Here is a 13,256-nt window from a genome sequence, read left to right as displayed (position 1 = left end):
CCGGGAGGAGCTCGTTGTGACGCCGGCGAGGGGGCGGCGCCAGCGCGGTGGAGCGGCGCGGTGGGGCGGCAGTCGCCAGCGTGGAGAGGAGCAGCGGTCGCCGGCGCGAAGAGGAGCGGCGGTCGCCGGCGGTGTACGGTGGCGCGGGGGCCGGCTCGGGCGGCGGACGGCGCGCCGGGGCGATGGAGGAGCGCGGCCCGGAGCGGCGAGGCGCGGGCCGGCCGCGGGCCTGACGGCGGCGCGGCGGCCAGGGAACAGGTGGCATGCTCTGGTTCGCCGGGGGAAGTGGGGCGGACGTGTCCGGCCCGGTCAGACACGTCCGGCGGCTGGAGGAGGGAGGAGACTAGGGTTAGGGGTAGGAAAGATCCGAAAATTTCGGGGGAGTGGCCTTTATATAGAGGTAGAGGAGGCTAGGAAGCTCCAAATGGAGTGCGGTTTGCGGCCACTCGATCGTGATCGAACGCTCTATATGATGGGAGAGGTTTAGGTGGGTTTTGGGCCACTTTGGAGAGGTGTTGGGCTGCAACAACCACGAGGCCTTTTCGGTCCCTCGGATAACCGTTGGAGTATCAAACGAAGTCCAAATGGCGCGAAACTTGACAGGCGGTCTACCGGTAGTAAACCAAGGCCGCATGGCAAGTCTCGGTCCAATCCGGAAATGTTTAACCCCCACACACGAAAAGAGGTAGAAAGGACCACTGGAGGACATAGGAGCGCCGGAATGCAAAACGGACAACGGGGAAAATGCTCGAATGCATGAGACGAACACGTATGCGAATGCAATGCACATGATGACATCATATGAGATGCATGACAAAGACAACAACACATGGAGACAAAAAGCCGACAACGAGGAAATAAAATAACTTAGTGCCGGAAATGGCAAGAGTTGGAGTACAGATAAGGTAAATTACATCCGGGGTGTTACACCAGGGTCAAGCCCCTAGCGAAATCATAAGTGTCCGGACACCATAGTACCTCATGGTATGTTTTATTGTACTGCCTGCCCTCATGCCAAACATGATTATGCTGTCCGGCCCGATCTCATATCGACATACCTTCATCGAGCGGCTCTTTGGGCTCGTCGGATATGAACAGCGGTTCTCCTCCGACCGCTTCCACCCCTCGCCCTGCGGAGAACGCCGAGGTGTTGTCTCAAAAGGCACCGAGCCAAGGGGAGGTGATCCTGCGGGCGCCTCACAGCGACCTCCCGGAACCTGGGTACCAAGGGAGCGAGGCTCCTACGGGCTTCGAGTTCGGGCCCCAGCCGGACACTGTGCCGGAACCTTCGATGGTTCCGGACTCTGGCAGGTGGTCCCCCATTAAGGGGGCTAACCATCCGTGCCAGTGTCCTTTGTCCAACCAGAGGAACCGGACAACTTGCTGGAAGCGCTTCACAGCGCTTCCATCGATGAAGAGCACCGCACTATTATTAGTGCGGTGGTCGAGAAGGTTCAGTCCACCAGAAATGGACTGACCGAAGCTTGCGCCAGCCTCCTAACAGGCTTTGAGGTAAGCAATCAAAATATAAGAAAATATTATCGCATAGATAGTAGCCCCTGATGCTCTGTTCGGCGTTCGCGAAGAAAAGCCGAATAGAGGATCAAATGATAACTCAGGAGTCTAATTAGAGTATGTCTATGTGTATGTGCAGGCTTCACTGCTGGCCGCTGCCGCACGTACTGCGGAGGTCTCTGCGCTGAAGCAGGCCCTGAAGCGGTCCGAGGATGAGCTCGGCCTTACCAAGAGGCAGCTCGAGGAGAGCAAAGGTAAGATATACCCCTGTCTATATAGTTAAAAAGAAGTTCAGGTGTAAAGTAATAGGATCATCATGAATTTGTCAGGGGCCACGACCGAGGTGGAGACCCTGAGGAAGGCGTTGTTCGAGGCCGAAGACAAAGCGGCCAAAGAACGCATTGAATGGGAGAAACAAGAGGCCCGAGTGGGCGAGGTGTAGCAAGAGCTCGAGGCTCTTGCCAAAAAGCACGAGTCCTTGGAGCTTGACTCCAAGACACGAGAGTCCGAGTTCGCGTAGGCGCTTGAAAGCCTCCGGAGCGGCAAGGCCGAAGACCACAAGGCCCTCCAGGAGATTGACGTGGCGAAGAAGATAGCAGCGGGTAAGGCATTCAATATGCAAAGCAAGCATGTGAAGGAGACTTTCCTTTTTCTTACCCGAGTTCGGAGCTCTCCAGGAGCGTTTGCAGATCTTTCCCGCAGTGTGCTGGGTGCCGTGGAGTTTTACCGGGCTGAGGAGGGAAGCTCAATGGAGAAGTTGTTCTGGTCTAAATATGCTGGGACCGAACACCCCGTGCCCTTGAGCGACCAACTGAAGCAGTTGGTCGAGCTTCACAAGGCGGCCGAACAGGCCATGAGGGGCCTTATAGTCCGGATGTGGCCTAGCGAGCCCCTGTCCGGCAGCTACTTCGGTCTGGTGAGGCGGCTTTTGGAAGCCTGCCCACGGCTTGAAGTCATCAAGCGGTCCGTCTGCATTGAGGGTGCACGCAGGGCTTTTACCCGGGCGAGGGTGCACTGGGCGAAGCTGGACGCCGTGAAGCTAGTAAAGGAGGGGCCACCGGAGGGCAAGGAGCATCGCTGCCCCGAGAATTATTATGAAAGTGTCCTGAAGGGTTCCCGCTTAGTGGCAGATGAGTGTGCCAAGGATGTAATTTTTGAATGAACATGCCCATGTGATCCTGTAATATTAAATGAGTTCGTTTGTGCCATGTGACACTTTCTTAATTTAAAATATTACCTTCTATGCGACTGTTTATAAAACCTGAGAGTTGGCCAGTCGTCGGCTTCTACCCCATGTAACTAGTACTGGGGTGTTCGGGATAAATCTGAACACTCTTTACTCCAATTTTGGGTCCTTCAAGGGAGGTCTTCAGCGCAACGAACCAGGCAATCGGACTATAATGCTTTATCACTCTCACTTAGCCATAGAAGTCTATGATTTTAAATTTTTAGCGAAGCCCCTAGTATTCGGAGGGCCAAATTTGGGGCGCTATACACGCCTAAGCCGGACAAGGCCGACTCCTCGCCCGAAGCGGAAAAAGTCTTTAAGGACTTGAGACCTCTCGAACAGCGACCAGTCTCTCGCCTTATCATGATAGTCAATTTTTGGCTTTCTCCACTGAGGTGCTCGTCCGGAAGAACCGGGACACAATCGCAGTAGTTCTCCCACCGCTACCTTAGCCGATATAGCGGAACGTAAGGTACCAAAGCATGGGAGCCGGGCAACCCAACATTTGACCAAAGACATGATTCGAAGTTGATGCATATAATGCTATAAGTTCGGGGTGCCGCACTGTCGAAAGTGTTCAGACTTCTTGCACCGTATTATGGGGTAAACGAGGACCCCTGGCGAACTGACTGTACCCGCACGTGCGGGTGCGGATTGTCGTAAATGGACATATAAGAGAAAGAGAAAGACATAAATAATGCAATGATAGATTAATGATATGCATTGTTATTTGAATAATACATCAAAGCGTACTAGTACAAGTAGTGCAATAAGCATAAAGCAGGACAATTCGAAATGTCCTATCCCAGGGCAAGCTATGCATAAATAGTGAAAATCGGGTATATCAAGTATTACTAGAGACCACCTGGCGGTTCCCGTGTTCATCTTAGCTTCTTGCCGCCTTGGTTGTTGCTTCTGGAATGTGTCCGGCAATCGTACTGCCGGGAAGGGCTTCCAAAGAGTTAGGCCCTGAAAGAGAAAAGGAATGTCGACGGTATACGGCCCCTAGTGTGGTTAAGCCACAATGCGGGGCATGTCCTGATCGTTCCCCTGCCTATGTCCATGGTATTTTTAATGTGTAGTTATGTACGCGCGGCACAGATTTCGTCGCTTCACTAGGACTAGGACGGGGGCCAGATTGCTAGGCGAGCTCTGATCGTGCCAGGCGATCCTGTTGCAGCTTGTTCCAGACTCGATTGAAGGTGTCCGAGGGCCGTGACGCCGAATGAGTGGTCTGCCTGAACAGGCTGCTTTGTGCCTCTGCTGCAAGGGCCACAGTGTGCTCTTCCGTACGGAGCGAGCGTTCTGTGTTTCCATTTACTGTTATGACCCCACGAGGTCCTGGCATCTTGAGCTTGAGGTATGCGTAATGCGGCACTGCATTGAATTTTGCAAATGTTGTCCGTCTGAGCAGTGCATGATAGCCACTGCGAAAAGGGACGATGTCGAAGATTAACTCTTCGCTTCGGAAGTTATCCGGTGATCCGAAGACCACTTCCAGTCTGATTGAGCCTGTGCAATGGGCCTCTACACCTGGGATGACGCCTTTGAAGGTGGTTTTGCTGGGTTTGATCCTCGAGGGATCGATGCCCATTTTTTGCACTGTATCCTGATAAAGCAGGTTCAGGCTGCTGCCGCCATCCATAAGGACTCGAGTGAGGTGAAAACCGTCGATGATGGGGTCTAGGACCTGTGCGGCGGATCCACCATGACGGATGCTAGTGGGGTGATCCCTGCGATCGAAGGTGATCGGGCAAGCAGACCATCGGTTGAACTTTGGGGCGACGGGCTCCATCGCATTGACGTCCCTTAGTGCATGCTTCCGCTCCCTCTTGGGGATGTGGGCTGCATATATCATGTTCATCGTATTCACTTGTGGGGGAAACCCCTTCTGTCCTCATGTGTTCGGCGGTCGGGGCTCCTCCTCGTCATCGCTATGCAGCCCCTTGTCCTTGTTTTCGGCATTAACTTGTCGGCCTGCTTGAACACCCAGTATTCTCTATTGGTGTGATTGGCTGGCTTGTCGGGGGTGCCCTGGACTTGACACGAGCGATCCAGTATGCGATCCAGACTGGACGGAGCCGGAGTATTTCTTTTGAATGGCTTTTTTTGCTGACCGGATCTAGAGCCTCTGAATCCAGCATTGACTACCGTATGTTCGTTGTTATCGCCGTTGTTGCGGCGCTTTGGTCTATTACGACTCTGCCTACCGTTAACATCTTTGGTATCCAAAGTATCCGGATTCTTTGATGTGTTGTTGCTGCGAGCCAGCCAGCTATCCTTGCCCGCACAAAAGCGGGTCATGAGTGTTGTGGGGGCTGCCATAGATTTCGGCTTCTCCTGGCCGAGGTGGCGGGCGAGCCATTCGTCACGGATGTTATGCTTGAATGCCGCTAGGGCCCTAACATCCGGACAGTCGACAATTTGAATTTTCTTAGTAAGGAACCGTGTCCAAAATTGTCCGCCTGATTCCCCTGGCTGCTGGGTTATGTGGCTCAAGTCATCAGCGTTCGGTGGCCGCACATAAGTGCCCTGGAAGTTGTCAAGAAATGCGTCTTCCAGATCCTCCCAACTGTCGACGGAATCTGCTAGCAAGCTATTCAGCCAATGCCGAGCTGGTCCTTTGAGTTTTAGTGGGAGGTACTTGATGGCATGTAGATCATCACCACGAGCCATGTGGATGTGAAGGAGGAAATCCTCAATCCATACGGCGGGATCTGTTGTGCCATCATATGATTCGATATTTACGGGTTTGAAACCCTCCGGGAATTCATGATTCATAACTTCATCAGTGAAGCATAGGGGGTGTGCGGCGCCTCTATGCTGGGCTATATCCCGACGTAGTTCGTATGAGTCTTGTCTGTTGTATTCAGCCCGGCCGGATTTACTCTTGGTGTATCCGGCGCGACGATCATCGTCCTGTGTGGGCGCACGTTCCCGTGTCCCATATATTGACCTTGCGATTTTTGTCTTGCTGTCCAATATGTCTCACAGGTCCTCTGTGTTGCCCCGAGCCTTAGTATTTTTGACTGAGTGGCGATGGGGTGAGGGCTGAACTTTAGGCTGAAACGCCTCTCTAGCTCGGCTGCGTAGTGGCCGGTCAGCCGCATCATACACTGGTGAATGAGGTTTCAATGCTTCCTCCTCGAGGTGAGGTAGCAACCTGCGTTTTGGGTAACTCTTGGACGGGCGCTCGAGGTCATGCTCCTCGGCCACAAGGACTTCGGTCCACCTGTCTGCTAGCAGGTCTTGATCAGTTTGAAGTTGTTGCTATTTTTTCTTAAGGCTATTTGCCGTGGCCATAAGCCGGCGCTTGAAGCGCTCTTGCTCGACGGGGTCCTCAGGCACGATAAACTCGTCGTCGCCGAGGCTCGCCTCGTCTTTGGAGGGAGGCATGTAATTGTCCTCCTCCGGTTCTCCAGCTGCTGTCTGCTCTGGAGGGCTAGCTTGTTTGTCCTCTAGCTCTACACCATGCTGGAGGGGATTGTTGTTGTCTTCGGCGCTATCCGGAGTGTTATTATCTCCTGTGCCGGTATCACTGCTCTTGCTATGGCGGGACTTAGAGCGGCGCCGCTGTCGTCGACGCTTGGCTTGCTTCTTGGCAGGGTCATCCTCCGCTGTCTCGTCGCCATTGCCTTCTTTGGGGGTGTCCACCATGTATATATCATATGATGAGGTTGCGGTCCAGCGCCCTGAGGGCGGCGGTTCCTGTTCATCTCCGGCTTCGTCGTCCATACCGTCGAAGTCTTCGGAGTCGAAGTCGAGCATGTCGGTTAAGTCGTCGACAGTGGCTACTAAGTGGGTGGTGGGTGGGCAGCGAACTTCTTTGTCATCCGCATCCCATTCTAGCCGGACATAGTTCGGCCAAGGTTCTCCTGACAGGGAGAGGGACCTTAATGAATTTAGCACATCTCCGAAAGGTGAGTGCTAAAAGATATCCGCGGAGGTGAACTCCAAGATCGGCGCCCAGTCGGACTCGACGGGCACGGATGTGAGCGGCTCGGAGTCCGTGGCCGGAGATGAATCCAGTGGTTCGGCGACACGGCTCTCGTAAGGGGTGAAGTCAGTATTCGGCTCTATCGCCACTGAGAGTGTGGCCTCCATGGCGGGGTCCTCCCTCCGCTCTCAGATGGCGCGACTTGCTCCAGGTTAAAGGCCGGAGTGTTTGCGGATGGGATCTCCCGGACATCGTTCAACGGCAGAGTTATGTCATGCTCATCGCGATTGTGCGGCGCGTCCGACATGGGCTCGAATCCGTCGAAGATCAAGTCTCCGCGGATGTCGGCCGTGTAGTTCAAGTTTCCAAATCTGACCTGATGGCCAGGGGCGTAGCTTTCGATCTGCTCCAGATGGCCAAGCGAATTGGCCCGTAGAGTGAAGCCGCCGAATACGAAGATATGTCCGGGGAGGAAAGCCTCACCCTGGACCGCATTGCTAGCAATGATCGAAGGAGCCATCAAGCCTTGCGGTGACGACACAGTGGAACTCTCAATGAAAGCACCAATGTCGGTGTCAAAACCAGCAGATCTCGGGTAGGGGGTCCCGGACTGTGCGTCTAAGGCGGATGGTAACAGGAGGCAGGGGACACGATGTTCACCCAAGTTCGGGCCCTCTTGATGGAGGTAATACCCTACGTCCTGCTTGATTGTTCTTGATGATATGAGTATTACAAGAGTTGATCTACCACGAGATCGAAGAGACTAAACCCTAGAAGCTAGCCTATGGTATGATTGTATGTTGTCCTACGGACTAAAACCCTCCGGTTTATATAGACACCAGAGGGGGCTAGGGTTACACAAGGTCGGTTAGAAAGGTGGACATATACATATCCATATTGCCTAGCTTGCCTTCCACGCCAAGTAGAGTCCCATCCGGACACGGGACGAAGTCTTCAATCTTGTACCTTCATAGTCCAACAGTCCAGCCAAAGGATATAGTCCGGCTGTTCGGAGACCCCCTAATCCAGGAATCCCTCAGTTAGACCCTCTTTCGTTGTTACTAATCATTTGTTAGGTGCGATTTAGACACTGTCACGGTCCCAACCCATTCATACCACACCTTCAACCAAACGCATCCTAAGATAGTGTCATAGTTTGTACCTAGTATCTAAAAATGTTGCCATCTCATAAGCGGTGCCATTAGAAAATTATTTGGCACTGCTTCAACAGTTTGTGCAGCCAACTTTGGTCTACATATCCGAGCAGCCAAGCAGTAAAATACTAAATCTTTATGGCACGAAGGAACTGGGCATCGGAGCAACTAGGTTCTCCGGAGTCCGGGTCCCTGATTTTTTTCGCAGCATCGGCTCGCCAGTGCAGGGCACCGGTGCGAGATGTAGCAACAGTTGTCTTTACACCAGTTTTGGCATACATAGTGGACGGCCTTAGTGCTATAGGTTCTATGTTACTAAATTTGTGCATGTACACACCTATTAGTATCAATTTGTTTTCATCCAAACACTGTCTCTATGTTGTTGTAGTTATATTTACCTCCCTCATAAAATGTTCAATTTGTTATTTATAGTAGTACATGAGTAAGAACTTGTAGCGTTGTTGTAGTTAATTATAGCTTCCGATGTTTCAGAATTTGGTTGTTGTCTCAGTAGCAATTAATTCATTTGCACATTGATCTTTTTGAGAAGATATGTCATAATTAACCTGTTTCTTCAGTTTTTCAAAATAAATATTGGTGATTTTCTATGTTGCTACAAACCCATTTCCCCTGCAATTGTTACTGATCTAGTTTTAAATATTATAGGATGAACGAAAGTGTTTTTACTTGGAGTGGGTTTATCAAGAGTGGCTACAGTCTTTGAAGATGTGCCTAGCAAAGCTCTAGAGCATGTACAAGGAAGAGAACAGAGGTAGGCTTAGAGTAAGTGTTGTCAATGCTGAACAATAGTTGAAGATGCAGGATAAAAAGAGGAAAGTGGAGAATGAGCTCAAATTTTTTAAATCAGACTTTGCTAAGATGGTGTTGGCAAAGGAGGAGGCACTTTCCCAGTTGGCCAGCGCAAAATAGGTTCTTATTGAACTGAAAGTAGAGGTGGATAAGACGAGCTTGGATGATCTCGATTAGGGAAATGAATATATTATTCTAATATTGTTCTTATGAAGTTGAACTAGCTATATGTTATATGCTGTTTTCAGGTAGCTATCGTACTATGATATTAAAATATATTTATGTGCCTCATACGAAATTGGCAAACATCTGTTCGATATGTAATGTGAATTTGTGTAATACTGGAATTATTAATTAATTGTAAACTAATAAACCTTCTAAATGTGTCATGAAACTTCGCAAATGGTTCTAGCAGTAAAAGCGCTTGTGATGGATAGCCAAATGCCACACAGTTTTCTTCATCAAATCGTGTGTGATGTAGTTGATAAAAGCAAACGGTTAACCAAGGCAGAGCGTGTGTGATAGTTACACCTATCACACACAAGCCTATACATAAACCTGTGTGGGATGTACATATGAACGGAAACATTTTCCCTGGATCGGCTGTGTGGGATGTACATACAAACAAAAATGTATTCCTTGGATTGAGTGTATGTGATATACATACGAACGGAAATGTTTTTCTGGGTTTCACCGTGTGGGATGTACATATGAACGGAAATGATTGGGTTTCGATGTCTCGCCCAATCGCACACGAGCTCATTTTGCCCCAGCCCATATGCTAGGAGGGCCTATCACCGATGGTTTCTGGGTCGTGTGGGAAGGACGCCCCTATCGCCCACACTCACTTGGCGACGGTTCCAAATGTCACTGCGGAAAGGGGTTAAAACCTTGTGTATAGCACCGATGCGTACCAGTGACTGGTTCGATAACCTTGGTCTCATCACTAAGGGAAATACCTGACGTAGCCGTGCTGCATCATCCCTTCCTCTTTGGGGAAATACCGACGTAGTTCAATCCACGTCAACCACCCGGGCACGCGCCGCTCAGTCGCTGACGTCTGGAGAGCTTCGGCTGATACATACAATGCCGAGTGCCCATAACTGTTCCCGCGTGGCAATTTGTGCGTATAGGTCAAAGGCCAACTCAGATCAAATACCCAATCTCGTTAGTGTCTTGGGAGTGTGTGGTAATGAGCAAAGACTCACGATCATGCGACCCCATTGCCTCGTCTCGTGGACTTACGGCAAGGGCCCGGAATGCCCGGCCGTGCCATGTAGATATCTCGCGGGTACCCTCCAGGTCAACCCGACTCGCAAGATACTGTCTAGAACGTAGGTCCACCTCTACCGGGGTGGTACCGTCTGTCCCTCCAGTCCTGCAGTAACAGTAGCTCTTGTGGGTACCCCTCAGGGCCGACCCGTCTTTAACATGGTCCTGGGGGTAAAGTCAAAGTAATCGTGTGTCCAAAACACCAAGGGGGAATCTGAGGAATCACCCTCGATGGATTCCAATTGATGTAATCGTCAAGGTGAACTTAGAGGAATCACCCTCGAGGGTTCACTCTTGATGTCTTGCATGACAAAGTCGTTATCGGGAGTGGTGAAGGAGGAATCACCCTCCATAGACCATGATGGATTAACTACACTATAGAGATGTCATCGGAAGTGCTATACAAGGTATCACCCTCGGCACTCGACAGTAACCCTGCAGTGTCGTACAACTAGGGGGCGTGATGTGATGTGTCAGGCTCTGGACGTCGATCACGTTGATCGAGTCATCAATCATCGAGCTAGGGCAACTGGGACAAGGTGAGGGGCCACTGGTGGATCACTAACCAACCTATACTAAGCATATAGGATAAGCAGGTTACAAAAGAAGGCCATGCATCAAAATAGGAGCAATCAAATACAGTAGCAAAATAGAATGCAAGCATGAGAGAGAATGGAATGGGTGATATAGGAATGGTCAAGGGGGTTTTGCTTGCCTAGAAGCTCTGCTGAAAAGGACTGGTTGTCAGGGGTGTAGTCGACGTCAGGAACAGCACCAGTCTCGGTGTCTATCGGAGAGAAGAGGGGGGAGAAATAATAAATATAAAGCAAACAGATGCATCACTATGCATGACATGACAATATGCAGAGCTAGAGGTGACCTAACGCAGTACTACACGTTGCAAACAGAGAGGGAAAACATCAAGAGGGGTTTTCCCGGCATTTGGCATTTTCCGGAGAGATGAAGAGAGGGGGACGGTTCCAAGTTCATCATGCTAGAGGCATGTGGCAGATGAACGGATTGCATACTCAGATTCATTGGATTTTTCTAAGCAACTTTCATATATAAGTTATTTTCATCCGAGTTACAATTTATTTTATATGAATTTTCAAAGATTTAAACAATTTCTGGAATTCCTTTTAATTAATTAAATTTGAAATTTAAAATAGAATATACTTTTATACCCACTGTTGGCTAGCCGTACAGTGGATGACATGTGGGGTAGGGGGGCAGTTGACCTAGTCAACAGAGTTGACCGTTGACGGGTCAAAACTGCCAAGTGAGGCCCCATGTCATAGACTTAGTTATTTTAATAGAATTTAGCATTTTAATTTATCTGTGGGTCCTATGTGTCATAGGGTCATCTAGTTAAACATTTAAACTTATGTATATTAGTTAATAAAGGGGGGGCACTGGTCATTGGTTGTTAGTGGGGGGGGTTAGTTGTAAAACAAAAGGGGATTACCCCCGGACCTTAGACATGTCAAGCCCACCAGGGACGGGCGTGCACCCGCACGACCACCGGGTGGCCGGCCGAAGGAGCAATCACGGGGGCCGGGGCGGCGCGGCGCGAGAGCAGGCAGCGGCGCAGGGGAAGCAAGCCGTAGCGCAGAGAGGTAGCAACAGCTTCGGCGAGCGGTGGCAGCAAGCGGGGGCGGCGAGCAGCGCAATGTAGGGCGAGCACGGGCACGGGGGGTAGCATGATGCAGCAGTAGGAAAGTGCAATGGCAGCAGGAGGCAAGCGGGAGGGGCGCGGTGAGCGCGATGGGTGCGGTTCGGGCAACAGCATAACGATGGTGGAACAGAGCGGTTTCGAGGGGGAAGAAGGGGAATCGGACAGGGCCTCATCGAGGAGCTCGGTGACGATCTTGGGGAGGCCGGGAGGCACCGAAGGAGCAGCGCGATGGCGAGGTAGTGGTGCGGCCGACGGCGTGGTCGAGCTCGATGGCGAGGATTTGGAGTGGCTCCGGTCGAGTGAGTGCTTGTAGTCAAGGTAGTCGACGACGGGGAAGCCAATGGGCACCATGAGGAGGTGCGAGAGGTTCAGTGCCCACAGGATCGGTGACCGTTGGGGATATAACTATCGGGTATGACCCGCCCAGGAGGGGCTGGGTCATACCACCGGCGACTTATAAATGAAGATGGCAGTTCATACAAGCCCATTGACGGCCCAAGACTCAGAGGTGACTTGAGGCCCAAGAGGATGAACCGTCGTATGAGTATAACTTGTTTTGTAAGGCAAGCGTAGTTAGTCACCGCGCCGGACACGGTGTGTATGAGCCGGTCGGGACTCTGTGAGCCACTGGGCGTCAACTTGTGTATATAAAGGGACGACCTGGCGGCAGTTTAGGGACAAAAAAACAATGGAGATCTAGGTTAAGCGTATTCGCTCCCTAGTAATCAAAACCCTAGCAATACAATCCCAAACTGGAGTAGGCCTTTACCTTCACCGCAAGGGGCCGAACCAGTATAAACTCTAGTGTGCTTTGTCCCGATTAACCCCTTTAAGCTAACCTAGTTGTGATGGCTCCATGACTAAGTCCTTCCGCTAGGACATCTGCCGTGTTAACTCCATGACAGTGACGATGACGAAGACCGTGAGCTCGGCCTCGTCCGGGTCATCGATTACGAGCGAGGAAGAGTGGCATTTGGGGACTAGGGTTACCATGGAGAGAGAGAGAGCGCGCGAGGGCGTCCACTTAACCATAGGGAGGAGCGGGGATGGCCACCACGGGACCAAGGGCGCCATAGGATGGCCGCCATGACCCCTGCCTCTTGTAGCAAGGTGGAAGGAGGTGGATGTGGGCTGGGCCTCCCATTTTCCTAGACGGGCCATAGTGCTCAGTAGGTTAGGTCCTCTTTTTCTTTCTATTTTCTGTTTTCAGTTTTCTCTTATGTTTTGTATTTTCTTTTAGCAATAAAAGATTTTTGTAAAATGTGTTCTGGTCTCCAAAATCAGTATGCAATGTACCTCACTACCACAAATAGTTTGGGAGTTATTTGAATTAGTTTGTAATTTTCATAAATTAGAAAAGGATTTAAATTGTTTTTTGGGAACTGTTTTAATTAGTTTAAGGCATTTAATCACTTCATAAAAATGTTGTTTGCACCATGACAAATACCCAGGGATTATTTGCAACACTTTGAACATTTTATTTTTTATGTTTGAAGAAAATAATTATTTGACTTTATTTTAAACTGAAAATGACTTTGATTTATATCAAGTGGTAATTTGGCTAAGTTAAACTTGATGGCATGGCGCCATAAGTGTGAGGTCACTGTAGCATGACACTGGGGTGTTATAGTAATCTTATGGAAGTAATGACATTACATAGGGAAA

Source organism: Triticum urartu, chromosome 4A (genome assembly GCF_056163025.1).
Source record: "Triticum urartu cultivar PI428250 chromosome 4A, HENAU_Tu73, whole genome shotgun sequence".
NCBI lineage: Eukaryota > Viridiplantae > Streptophyta > Magnoliopsida > Poales > Poaceae > Triticum > Triticum urartu.
The sequence above is the reverse complement of the archived record's forward strand: the minus strand, read 5'-3'. Positions refer to the sequence as shown.